We start from the raw sequence: 10,147 nt of genomic DNA, 5'->3' as shown, positions 1-10,147 counted from the left end.
AGCCATTGGCTGCGTGAGTGTGGCCCTCGGTGGGGAGAGGTCTGAGCTGAGAAGGAGCAGCTACCCTGCAGAGTGGGCGCCCAGGGGAGAATGTGGCATCCAGGGGGCGGTGAAGCCACACTGCCGAGTGAGGGGTGCTCACAGGCTGCAGAGAAGCTGACTGGATGATCTGGCCAGACGAGGCCTTCAAGGGGCAGGAGGACAGAGACGGCTCAGGGCGGGTGGAGGGAATCGCGGAAGGCGGGGGAGAAGACAGCCAGCATGCATGATAACACTATCTAGAAGTTTCTCATAACTCAGGAGCAGAGAATTGGGGCAGCGGCTGGGAGTGTGTGGCTGCGGATGGTTTTGGGAAGAGAGTGGTGCGCAGAGGAGACTGACCCAGCAGACATGGAGAGACAGGTGGTGCAGGAGGGGGCGGGCCTATCCCAGAGCAGGTCCTAGAGGCGCCAGTGGCATAGCGCCCGCAAACAAGCAGAGGGGCTGGCCAAGGCAGAAGCAGGAGCTGCATCCCTCGGAACAGGCCCAGGAAGGCGGAAGCAGAGGCTGCATCCCTGGGAACCGGCCCAGGAAGGTGGAGGCAGGGGCCGCACCCCTCAGAACAGGGGCCCAGGAAGCACTGAGTCAGTGGTTTCTCTTCAGACAGCTCTTGTGTTCTCAGGAAAGTAAGAAGCACCAGCGTTGCTGAAAGTGAGGCAGGAGGGGGCCGAGGAAGCAGGAGGAGGTGTGAAATTATCATTAGGAAAAGTGAGAAAATGGATAGACCAAGGGAGGTAATAAAATTGCCACAGGGTGAAGCCCCCACTGAGATTTGGGTCACAGGGTTTAATGCAAAGCCTTCAGTGTGGCTCTGTTTCTCCCAGCCACAGTCTACCACTTGGGGACAGGGGCAGGTGGGTGGCCTCAGCTCCCAAAACCACGGCAGCAGCTCCAGACTCAACACCTTCTTCTCATAAAGAGACGCTGATCAGGTCACATGGCTGTCCCAAAAAGAATCCCTGTGGCTCGCTGTCCTACTCTAAAATCACATGCTCCCCCAACCCTCTGAGCCACAGGTAGGGCCTCACCCTGGCCGCTGAGAAATAGGAAGACTGCTTCCACACAGACGAGGAAGGCAAGACAGCCAGGGCACCAAGTGACAGACAGACAGCTACCACTGACAGACAGCTACCACTGACAGCCAGGGCACCAAGTGACAGCTACCACGTGGCTCTGCGCTTGGGACAAGGAACAACTACAAAATGCAGCCAGAAATAAATGCTCCAGTGACATGGGTTTAAAACCAGACGGTGGGATCAGGGACGACCCCGTCTCAATCCCAGGGATCTCAGGTGGCATGGGTTTAAAATCAGACGGTGGGATCGGGGATGATCCCATCAGAATCCCAGAGGTCTTGGGTGGCATGGGTTTAAAATCAGACAGTGGGATCGGGGACGACGCCGTCTCAATCCTAGAGGTAGATGCAGGGCGATGGCCTGCTGGATTGAGAGGTTTTTCCGGGGACCTTGCACGCCAGGCTGCTTTCAAGATGAGAGCAGAAAAGAAGGGCTTGATCAGCTCTACGAATGCAGCAGGCAGGAGACAGGACACAGCTTGTGAACTGGAAAACACCTGGTCTGAAGGGAGCCCTCCTCATTCGGGGATAAGTAACTCGAATGAAAAACAACCACAGAACCGAGGGGCCAGGAAAATAACCCCCCAGTCTAAGGCAGCTGGAAGTCTGCCCTGTGGATTCGGAGAAAAGACACGCTGTGTGGAAAAGAGTGTATGAAAGGCAGCTGGAGAGAATTTTGGAAATTATATGCATTTTGCCTTGATGTAAAATGTAAGAAAATATGCCCGCTTTGAAACAAGATAGTACAAATCTGCAGGCTGAGTAGAAAGTCATTGAAGTAAAAGGAGCAAGGAAAGCACTAATGTAGGAGCAGAATTAAAATATGCATGAAAGAGACGGCACAGAGGACGAGGCAAAACTGTGTCACCATCAAGTAAGACTGATGAAATGTCTCTAAGACGAGCAAAGGAGTGACGAATAGAGAAAGCAAAAGATATGTAAAAGACTGCATGAGCTCAGCAGTAAAAACCAGGCATTCCTTGGGAATAAGTCAACATAAACTGAGCTGAAAAATATCTGCTTGCAGATCAAAGAGGCTTACGCAGTAATAGGCGGAAGTCCATCCTATAAACATTCCAGAATTTGAAAGATAAAGATTTTAAAATCTACAGGCTTCTAAGCAGAATAAACAGAGCACTTACGAGGGAATAGCAGATAGGGCTGAGGGTCCTCCATGGTTCTGAATTGCCAGAAGACAACTGTAGAGGGATATGGAGAGGAAAAGTCTGTGGCTCAGTTTCAGTCTCTGTTACTCATTTGTAAAGGAAACAGAAGGATTTGTATGCATTTAAAAATGTTTGATTCATGCACCTCCCAAGAAAGGAAAAAAAAACCTCAAAGATATCCTCTTATCCAACAAGGGGTGATTCAGATGCAAGCACTTCAGTAATAGGGCATTTGGAGGGTATGAAAGGATTGTAGTAGCATAAACACTGCTAAACAGTGTTCACCTAAATAAAAGTGTGAGTAAAATATAGTAAAAGTTAAAAATCCCTGTGCACGGCTCCGAAAACCAAAGAGAGGTTTCATACTTGTTTTGAGACAACTGCAAGATGAGATTTAGGTAATTATATGGATTCCACATGGCTTCTGACCAGAAATCCCCGAATGATGACTGCAGGGTTGCTGGCCATTTATTTCTCATCGCGCATGCTGCTGTGTCTGTTGTCAACTCAGCATTACTTATGTGTCCTCTGAAGTTCTCTTCATGCAAAGGAGACCCTGAGAATTTTATTTCTCAGAACCGACTTCCCTGTGTTTCAGGAATAAAATCAGCCAAATAAGAGGCATCGATGTTGATGCCAACAGCAGACAGGAAGGAGAGGCCACTGTGCACAGAGGCAGTTACAAATAGGCATGTGGGCAGGAGCAAGGGTGGATGTAGCTCCCAGGAGAGCCCTTGTGAACAACCATTTACTTTGCTGTTACAAACTGAACTGGTTCCTGGAAATTTCCAGGCGGTTCCTGAGATTTGCAGCCTCTTCTGGCGAAGTTGTTGGGAGCACCCTCGCGAGTGAACAGGATTTTCATGGCAGCTCTCCAGCCCTTCCCTTCACCGGCCCTTGCAATGCTTGCGTAAGCCTTGAATTCCCTTTATTAAGTCGTTCCTAGTTGGAATAACCACAGCAGCTTCTAGATTCCTGACCAAAGCTGACTGACTTAGTATTTGGGATTTAGCACATTTGTCTCTTACCAAGGCTTCTAGAGAATCTGCAATTTTCTCCTCACCAGGCCCAATTGATGAACACCTTTAGAGGTGTTCACCAGATGATCTGCACACCAGGCACTAGGAACTATGTTTATTTCAGTGAAATTGACCACATCTGGAACCGAAGCTGCCATTGCAATCACCACCTTCAAAGTTCACAAGCTCAATCTTTTACCTAGGGGAAACAAAAGTGTTTATGGAGATGCAATAGAAATCACCACCTGTATTAGGCTGTCCTCACATTACTATAAAGAAATATCTGAGACTGTGTAATTTATAAGAAAGAGGTTTAATGGGCTCATGGTTCGGCAGGCTGTACAGAAAGCATGGTGGCATCTGCTTCTGGGGAGGCCTCAGGAAGCTTCTAATCATGGCAGAAGTTAAAGGGGGAGCAGGCACATCACATGCAGAAAAAAAAGCCAGAGAGAGGGGGTGGGGAGGTGCTGCACACTTTTAAACACCCAGATTTCGCAAGAACCCTCTCATTATCACGAGGATGTACCAAATCCAGTCGCCTCCCACCAGGCCCCACCCCCAACACGGGAGATAACAACTGAACATGAGATTTGGGTGGGGCCACAGATCCAAACCCTATCTGCACCCCTGCATCCTTCAGGCCTTGCTTGGATCATGGCACTAATCTCCGCAGTTCTCCTGATCTTGCAATACGGCTTTTGTTTACTGTTTTAGTAGGTAGAAGAATTTGCAGGGGCCTTCCCCTTGGCCCTTCCTACCATGTTGAGCCATTGTGTCTGGAAGTCATGTGAGGATTCTGCCTGTTGCCATGTGTGTGTCTCACCTACACATTCAGGTGGAGGGAATGATCACGGGGTGGTTCCGTAACATGCCAGGACCACTGGAACTCAGACAGGGGCCAAAACCCGTCAATATCCTGACCACCACAAACCCTTACTCTGATTGGTGAGCCACATGGTCTGGTTGATCCCAAGGAATTTGCTCGAGGTCAGAGATAGTGTCCATTCATTCCCCCAAACTGTGAGGAGTCTTCCTTGGTGCACATCACTCCAGTAAGTGTCTTTGGGGAAGGATAGGAGGAAATCTTTGTTATAAATGCATGGGAGGACCATGCCTAAGGGGCTATCACATCCCCTGTATTCAAGGGCCTTTGGGTCTGCAGATGGAGACCCGAAGGTTAGGAGGAAATCTTTGTTATAAATGCATGGGGAGACCATGCCTAAGGGGCTATAAGTCCCCTGTATTCAAGGGCTCGGTTTCTGTGACCCGGCTCAGGTCTGGGGATGGATTGATAAAGACCCTAAGTTTTGCAATGACTCAAGCAGGGTCTCTAATTCCCAGATCCAGACAGAGCGTGTTTGTTTCTCTGTTTGCTTTGTGCAGATCAAGGGAAGACCTTAGTGGCCTGTGTGGGGACCTCCATCCCAGAGACACCTTGATCCCTTCATCACCACTGACATCTCTGTGGTTTCAACCATGATGATTATGGCTAAGCTCTTGTCTCCTATCCCAATACACAAGCCTACTTTGTCTCTGGTGCTATTATCCCTATGGAATGCAAGAACCCAGCTTCAGTGGTGACAGCTCCTGCTCTTGACTTGAAAAAGCAGTCACCACAGAGCTTTTCAAGAAAGATCCCAGAACCAGTGGACGTCTCCCAACACCTTAGCCAAGGGAGTGTCTCTGGGCCCTCCAAGTGCATGATGACAGAGAGGGTGAGGCTGCAGCACATGCCCACCAGACCCACGTGACACGCCCATCCCCCTGTGCCTGACGGTTTCCTCCCCACGTGTCCATGGGAGGCCTGCTTCACTTTCCAATCGGCCACAGCCTGAAGCCCAAGTCCTTCTCCATATCCTTTCCATGACTTATAATTACGTGTTTATTAGCAAGGCCACTGGCTTCACATCCACCTCCTTCCACAGCCAGCCTTCTCCAGCTAACCTAACCAGGCAGGGCTGACTGTTCTGTTTCCCATGGTGTCTCTAGCACCTCAGTCTTGGTAGGTGTTCAGTGAATATTTCCTGGATTAATAAGTGAATGAATGATTAGTCGAAAATGGGACAGTCTCTAAAGCTGAAAAGATAACCCAGAGAGGATGTCAGCTCGATTCAAGTCTTACAGGTGTCGTGGGATATGTCACGATCAGTACGTGCCCACTTGACTAGTGTAAAACAAACCTTGAACGATCGGCTGGTGAGCTGACTCATGGAAAGCACCTGGAACAAAGCCTGGCACAGAGCACAGGACGCCGTGAGAGGATCCGCCGCCGCTGCTGCTGTGGTTAAATTAGTGTTTCTGAAAAGCTTCCTGGGCCAAGCCAGTGCTAGACAGCAACAATGCAGAAACAGGCAGTCAGCGCCTGCCCCCAAAGAGCTCCCAGTCTCTGAGAATGTGACACAGGCTTAAAACCAGGGGTAATATCATAGGAAAAGTGCAAGGGAAGAGTTCTCCTGATGGATTCATCCAGAGCGATGGGACCTGAAAGCATCGTGCATATTGATTGCAGAAGCAGCAGAGCTGTGCAGGGAGAGAAGCATCAGACCACACACCTGTGCAGGGAGATTGGCGTTGGGACACACACCTGTGCAGCGAGAGCAGCATCAGAACATGCACCTGTGCAGGGAGACTGGTGTTGGGACACACACCTGTGCAGGGAGACTGGTGTTGGGACACACACTTGTGCAGGGAGAGCAGCCTGGGAACACGCACCTGTGCAGGGAAGGCGGTGATATGGTTTGGCTGTGTCCCCCTCCAAATCTCAACTTGAATTATATCTCCCAGAATTCCCACGCACTGTGGGAGGGACCCAGGGGGAGGTAATTGAATCACAGGGGCTGGTCTTTCCCGTTGTTCTCGTGATAGTGAATAAGTCTCACGATATCTGGAGGGTTTGTCAAGGGTTCCCACTCTGCTGCTTCCTCCTTTTCTCTTGCTGCTGCCATATAGAAAGTGTGTTTCGCCTCCCGCCATGATTCTGAGGCCTCCCCAGCCATGTGGAACTGTAAGTCCAGTTAAACCTTTATTTTCTTCCCAGTCTGGGGTATGTCTTTATCAGCAGCGTGAAAACAAACTAATACAGGAGGAATCGGGGCAGGCAGCTGCGCAGCACACCTGGGAAGCAGGGCTGTCCCGGCTGATTCTTGGTCAAAGGGAAAAAGGAAGGAGACACACAGTGAATCCTGGCAGTGCATCCCCCGAGGGTAATACCAACCAGGTGCATTGTCCCCATTTCACAGGCAGGGTTCGGAGAGCTCCGAGACAGGGCAGGAGGGGAGCTGCTCTGTGCAGGGCCCTGGGCAGGAAAACTGTCAGGCCCAAGAGGAAGGTGAGGAGGTTGGGAGGGGAAGTGTCACTCTTTCCACTGTTTCTTTAACATGGAGGACCACCTGGTCTGGTCGTCCCCAAGGTGCCTCATTAAGGTGGGATGCAAAGACCCAGGGGCACCATGGGAGCACTGGGTCTGCGCAGCGCAATGAGTCCCACCCACTGTAAAGGCCCAGACACCTCTCCGGGGAGGCACAGGGCTGGTAGCGCCAGAACCGTCCCCAAGGTGTCTAGATCTGCTGACAGACATAAGGCAGGAGAAGAGGCCGGTATGGAGGGTGGAAGGAGAGAGGTAAAGCTGGGCTGGTGAATGCAGCTGCGGACGTGGCCCTCATTCCCAGGGAATGGGGGGCATGCCAGGAACATGGTCAGATTTGTGTTTTAGAAACTGCATGGGCTTCCCTGCGAGGCTGGGTCACCCTGGAGAGACTGGGGCAGTGAGGTGGGTAGGGGACCGGGAGCCTGAACCCGGGAATGGCGGTGGGGATGGGAGTGGACAGAGGCCAGAGATGAGGAGGAGGCGGGCTGAGTGGGACGCGGCCGACCGTGGTGAGGGAGAGGACGTTGAAGGCTGACTCTCAGGTGGCCAGGGCCTGGCTGGGGGTGGCAGCGAGGCCAGCCGGGGCAGCAGGGTGGGGGCTGGAGGGGCAGGTCGATGGGGAGTTCTGCGTTGGGCAGTCGCGAGGGGAGGGGACTCCTGATGAGCTCTGCGGAGGGCACCTGCAGATGCTTGGGGTGAAGGAAGAGAGAGGTCTGGGTGGACACGAGCCAGAGCCTGGCCTCACTGGACTTCTTGGGTTGCACCTAAGAATACGGTTTTGAAACTTTGAGGTTATTACACCTGGGAGTTGGGAAAACCCACCGAAGCCAACAGCCCAGGCCGACTTACGCCCGCCCTGCAGGCCTCACCCCTGCTTCCCCGGCTCCTGCTCTCTCTCTCTGCCCCCTGCCCACAGCCTTGGCTTCCTACCTTCAGCAGCCACCCCAGTTCCCAAACGCCTTCCCTCGTGTTGGGCAGCGCCCTGATGGAAGCTCAGCCTTACACAGCCCAGGGCTGCTTCCCAGCTCAGCCTCAGGGCTTGGAGAAGGAGCTGCGCCCTGCAGTCACCTTCCTGGGAAGGGGCAATTGGTGCGTGGCTCTGGATGGGCTCTGTCCCCTGCGTGGTTCGGCAGAAGCCACACAGTGAAGTCCTGGGAATGCATGAGACCGTCCTGGTGGTGGGGCAGGTCCAGGAGTTGGGGTCGGGAAGCCATGCTCGGGGTGTCAGACGGTAGGGGCTGGGAGAGCGGGGCTCTGCCTCGGGGGTGCCTGGGCCCCGCTGACTTCCTGCACCTCCTCTGGGGAGCAGCCAGAGTGCTGTTTTACACATGTGAAGATCACACTAGAACGTTCTTGGCACAGAGAAGGTGCTCCGTAAATGTTTGCTGAGTGAATAAATGTGCTCTCTCGCTCTAAATGGCCATTGCCTGGCTGTGAACTCAAGGGCAGAGCAGGTGGAATTCATTTTTGTGTTCTGGGGCCTGACAGATAGAAGGGGCTTGGGAATAATTTGCGTAGTGATTTTCAGAATAATGTCAGGGCCTAAAACTGTAACAGCAAAATGCAGCGCCTGCTCCCCCAGCTGCTCCCTCTTCTGGGGCTGGCGGGTCAGGACCTGTGGAGGGAGGGAGCCTGGTGACCCCAGGGGCCGCGGCACCCACGGCATCGGTGTGGCTCTGCTGCTTTCCACAGCAGGCCCCAGCAGCTTTCTGCCTGCTCTTTGCTGTCAAACTTGTCTGTCTCAGCTGTCCCGGGCAGTAGGTCCTGCACGAAGCTGCCCTGGGAGGAGCGGGGCAGTGGGAAGAGGCAGCTGCGCTCGTTCTTGGTCTTGCTCTGAGGTAGTCACTTTCTCTGGGGTCTCATTTGACAAATGAGGGCAGTCGGCTATGTGCTGCCCTCCTGCTGTGACTTAGGATGACCCGAGGGCCAGAAGGTTAGCTTGGTCTGTGCACACTCAGGAAGGCCCTGAGCACTGTGCCTGAGAGTAGCATGGCAGCAGGACTGTCATTCCAGTGTCTTCGGGGACCGCGCCGAGGAGCCAGGCCACATCCTGCGTGGCGTGACTTCCGCCTGCCTGTTGGGGCCAGGCTCATTTTGGGTATTTCATGCAGCTCCCTGAATTCTCAGAGCAGCCTGTGAGTTGTCATTATCTGTCCTGTGGGAAAGCAGGCAAGATGTAGGCCTGAGACAGGCTGGTGCCAAGGTCTGTGCCCTTTCCACAGGACTGGGGTATTTGGAAACATCCATTCAATTAACCTTCAGGTATGGCAAGGCCCTACGGTCGCTGACAAGCTAGTCTGTTAAGGTTCTCAGGACTGGCCATGCCATGCCGCACCACACCACGCCAGGCCATGCCAGGCCACACAGGGAAGTGCAGGCCAGCTGAGAGGCTGAGGGAGCAAGGGGAAAGTGTGGGCAAAGCCAGGAACCTTTGCTGTGGTTTCTGCGGGAAGGAACAGCTGAGGCCAGGGAAGAGGGCTTGGGGCTGAGTAGCCTGAATCACTTCTGTGGGCTCCTGGCATTGGCTGTGTCCTGTGGTCTGCTGCCTGGCCCTGGGGTGATTAGGGCCGGGGTGTAGTTGGCTGCAGAGTGAGAGCCCCAAGCCCCCCCCTAGTGAGGTGGGCAGGCGTGGCTCTAGACAACCTGGGTTTTGAATAAGGTGTGCTCCAGGGTAGCGGTCACTATGTCTAGGAACTGGCCAGCTCTGGGAGGGCCGTCCCTCCAGGGTCAGCAAGGTGTCCAATGTTAGAGCATCAGGAAACACCGATGTTATGGGCAGCCCTCCGAGGCAGAGAGGTCGATGCCCCAAGAAAGGGGGCAGTGGCTCAGCTGTGAGAAGCCCCTGCCCTCAGGGAGGGTTCCAGATGCACCAGACCCTCCGAGTGCAGGGCAGGGTCGGAACGTGCCCCCGTCTCCGCCCCCTGTGCAGGAGGTGGGTACGCCTGACCCCTTCCTTCAACCCTGCCAGGTCTCCTGCCCTACTTTCCAATCGGTGCCTTTGTAGGAAAGGATAGCCACTTTTAACAGCCTCATAAAACAGATGAAGTTTCCATCATAAAATTTCTGAATCACAGACGTCAGGTCATGTTTTCCCTGCTTCCCATTAAGGAGCCGGGCTCCTGATGTATGTTCTCGAGGCTTCGTGTCGCCTGCTCCCGAAATTATAACTCACATGGATATCCCTGAGCACTCTCCATGGTGTTAAAAAGCAAAGCCAGGAGTCCCAGTGTCCTCTCGCTAAGTTTGAAAGGAAATTAGAGGCCCTTCCTTTCCATTTGGCAGCCTACCAGGGCACGGCCTCTGTTCAAAGGCCAGCAAGGAGTGTTACTTTAAAAATGGCCTATAGGCCGGGCGCGGTGGCTCAAGCCTATAATCCTAGCACTTTGGGAGGACGAGATGGGCGGATCACGAGGTCAGGAGATCGAGACCATCCTGGCTAACATGGTGAAACCCCGTCTCTACTAAAAAAATACAAAAAAAA

This window comes from Colobus angolensis, unplaced genomic scaffold (genome assembly GCF_000951035.1).
Source record: "Colobus angolensis palliatus isolate OR3802 unplaced genomic scaffold, Cang.pa_1.0 Scaffold143, whole genome shotgun sequence".
Classification (NCBI taxonomy): domain Eukaryota; kingdom Metazoa; phylum Chordata; class Mammalia; order Primates; family Cercopithecidae; genus Colobus; species Colobus angolensis.
This window is presented reverse-complemented; position numbering follows the sequence as displayed.